This window comes from Octodon degus, unplaced genomic scaffold (assembly GCF_000260255.1).
Source record: "Octodon degus isolate 3935 unplaced genomic scaffold, OctDeg1.0 scaffold00009, whole genome shotgun sequence".
Lineage (NCBI taxonomy): Eukaryota > Metazoa > Chordata > Mammalia > Rodentia > Octodontidae > Octodon > Octodon degus.
Genome location: NW_004524585.1, coordinates 15,828,148 through 15,831,677, shown reverse-complemented (window position 1 = coordinate 15,831,677; position 3,530 = coordinate 15,828,148). Strand labels below are relative to the sequence as shown.

At 41.1% G+C, this 3,530-nt stretch overlaps 1 protein-coding gene across 8 annotated transcripts in view; it reads left to right on the top strand.

The window, feature by feature from the left end:
• Positions 1 to 3,530, top strand: part of Fer (FER tyrosine kinase) — a 485,925-nt gene that overhangs the window by 5,155 nt on the left and 477,240 nt on the right. The gene's annotated exons all lie outside the window — the stretch shown is intronic.

The following is a 3,530-nucleotide window of genomic DNA, read 5'->3' as shown; positions in this document are numbered from 1 at the left end:
GGATTTTGTTTCCTAATCCACTGTGCCAGTCTATTTCTCTTAATTGGTGAATTGAGTCCATTTACATTGATGGTTAGAATTGAGATGTATTGACTTACGATTGCCTTGTTATTTACCTGTTGTTGTTTACTCCTTTTTCTCCTGTGTTTAATTGCTTACCCTATTTAGTTGGTTGCTTCCAATCTCATTCTTGGAGCTCTAATCATTTTAGTCCCTCTCTAGAAAGTTTTTCAGTAGCTTGTGTAGAGTTGGCTTTGTCATCTTGAAATTCTTTAGTTGTTCTTTGTCAGGAAAGTGTTTCACTTCTGCATCAGACTTGAAAGAACGTTTTTCAGGGTATACTAGTCTGGGCTGGAATTTGCTTTCATAGAGGACTTGAAGTACTCTGCTCCATGCTCTTCTTGCCTTCATTGTTTGTCAAGAAAAGTCGGCCATAAGTCTGATGGGTTTTCCTTTGAATGTGATCTGCTTCTTTTCTCTAGTGGTTTTCAGTGTATTATTCTTGTGCCGAATTTCTAAGATCTTGACTATTATATGTCTTGGTGTGTTTTGAATTGGGTTGAGGTTACTTGGTGTTCTGTATGCTTTGGTTAACTGAATGTCAGATTGTTTCTTCATATTTTGGAAGTTTTCTGCTATTACTTATGCCCATATTTTTTTTAATGTCATTTGTATTGACTCCTTTCTCATTGTTGCGTATTATTCTCACATTGTTCATCTTTCATCATCTTGCAGGTGATGGATTATTTTTTCCTGCATCCTAGTTGTTTTTAAGAGATCCTTTCTTACCTTTTCCCTAACTGCATCAGCATCTTCAATATCTGAAAGTCTGTCTTCTGTTTCACTTAAATGGTTTTGCAAGCTTGTGATTTAGATTTTAAATTTCTCTATCTCTTTGACTCTGCTTCATATGATATATTTCTTTCTTGTATTACTCATTCAAGGAATTCATCATTTTTCTAATCTCCTCTATTTTTTTTTTTATCAATGTCTTCTTTAGAAGCAGTTATAAATTCTTTTACTGCAGTGTTTTTTTTCATATTGGGTTTCCTCCCTATGTTTTTGTAGTTGATTGTTTACTTCAGATGCTATGAGTTCCAAGAATTCTTTTCTTATTTCAGAAAGTTCTGCTCTGAGTTCCTCTATAACTTTCTGCAGTTGCTTACTTACTATCGATGCTATTAATTCGTGCAGTTGAGCTGAGCTAGCAGAAAATAATTCCACTGTTGAGTTCCTCTTTGACTTTCTGTTGTTGCTTATTTGCTATTGACACTATTAATTCATACATTTGAGCTGAGCTAGTGTCCTCTGCAGTTGTTCTGGATGGGTATTGGGTTTCTTCCATATGTTTCTGCTTTGGATTCTTTACTGCAGATGTTATTAATTCAGGGATATCTTTTTTCATTTCTAAATGAGTTCCTCTATACCTTTCTGTAGCTGTTTCTTTATTTCAGAAGCCGTTGATTCCTTGATTTCAGCTGTGTGATTCCCAATTTGTTCTGTGTTAGAGTCCTCTGCACTTGTTATGGGTGGGCTTAGGTTCTGAGATTGCATTTTGCTCTTTCTCGTTGTCGTTTTGTGTAGCACTGTTTTCTGACCTTTTTTTGTAGATCTTTGGTGCAGTTGTAACCTTAGCACCTACTGAAGTTGAGGTGCAGATGTACATTGTTTGGATTTATCCAGTTGTGCCTGACTTGGGTCTGGCTGCTGTGTGCTTAGCTCCTTCTTGCTGCTGCCCTTGGGTGTAAACTTGTTGTTGCCTTCTGGCAAGATGTTCTGCTCCTAGACTAGCTGGGTGTTTCTGTCCCCTACACTCTCTGCAGGGATTGCAGCTGCAGGGTTTCACCTCAGGCCTGTATGCCAGGCCTGAGCTGAGTCTGGAGAGGAAAAGGTAGAGTAAGGGGGAGAGGCAGCTCTCCCTCACACTCACTGGGCCTTGGCTGGGAGTACATCTGGGGGTTCCCAGAAGGTGACAGAAATTCCTACACGGTGGGTGGGGTGGCGTGGGTACTACAGAGTGGTTGGGGGTGTCCCAAGGGTGTGGAAGAGGGTCTCACTAGCACTGTGCCTGGTCTGGGATCGGTAGGTCCCGCAGGCACCTGGTAGCTGGAAGCTCTCTTGCACTCACCGGGCCTGGGCTAGGACTGGATCTGGGGGTTCCTGGAAAGGGCAGAAATTCCTACTCGATGGGTGGTCTCTGGGAGGTGCTGAGGAGTGGTGGGGGGCGTCCCAAGGGGGTGGAAGAGGTTCTCACCCACGCTGTGCCTGGGTTGGGACTGGTAGGTCTTGCAGGCACAGGGTAGCCAGAAGTTCTCCCACACACTCACTGGGCCTTGGCTAGGACTGGATCTCCCTTCAGATTCTTAATAATTCTATAAACAGTAGAGTCATTAAAGTTTTTATGTGTGTGTGTGTGTGTGTGTGTGTGTATGTATTTTCTTTTTTTTTTTTGAATGCCAGAGAATTTTCTTCTTTTGTATTATTGAGAAGGGTCTGTAGGGTGTTCAGAGTCTTCCTACTAGATTGGACTCATAGTGATTGTCCTGTTTACAGCTTCCCAAGTGCTGGGATTACAGGCACATACCATCACTTCCAATCTCAATCTCAGTCTCAGTGTGTCCCCAGGGCCCGGCCCAGCACGGCAGGCCTGGGGATCAAACCCTTGGCCTTGCGCCTGCTTGCTGGCACTTTAATGCGCTGATCTATTTTGCTGACCCAGCCAGAGGATTTGTGTTACAACCTTTTTTTTTTTTTAAATGTATTTAGTACAGGGTCTATAAGGTCTCATTATGCAGCTCAGATTCTTAGTGATCCTCCTGTTTTTAACCTCCCAAGCACTGGGATTACAGGTTCGTGCCACTATGCCGAATCTCAGTCACTGTCTCCACATACTTTAGGGGCGGGGCTGGCACAAATCCTGGTCCCTGTGTTTCCCTAAGCAGGTACTTTAGTTGGCTGAGCTATCTGGCTGGCCCCTACAACCTTAAAATACAGGCAAAAATTCTTGTTCTCCACTTTTGTGTCTGGGGGCTTGCAGAACAAATTAGCATTTCTCGCTTACTTACAAATCCTGCTGCTTTGTCAGAAAGTTGAAGATGAGTCCTTGGTCATTGTAGTGTTTAATGCGTGCTGCCATTTCTTAGATTTTTTTCTCTTTACAGTTGAAAATTGCTGTAGTTTATATCTTTTTTCTGTCCATATGTCCTCAACTTGGGAGGATTTTTTAAGCTTCTCTCAGTTGGAAGATCTCTTTTGTTACTTGCACACTATAATACAAAGAAAAGTATACTTATCTCTTCTGAAAATATTCAGTTTTTTCAACAAATGAACCAGGACTTGCTTAACAGTTACCCTCTCTCCTGGCTTATGAACATATTTGTGCAGTGTGTGACTTTCTCATAAATTGTATTCTCTGCAGAATCACATCTTTCTCTGTATAATCTTATAAACTTAACCATCATTTTATTTATTTATTTATTTATTTATTTATTTATTTATTTATTTTGAGGCAGAAAGTCTTTATTGGGCTC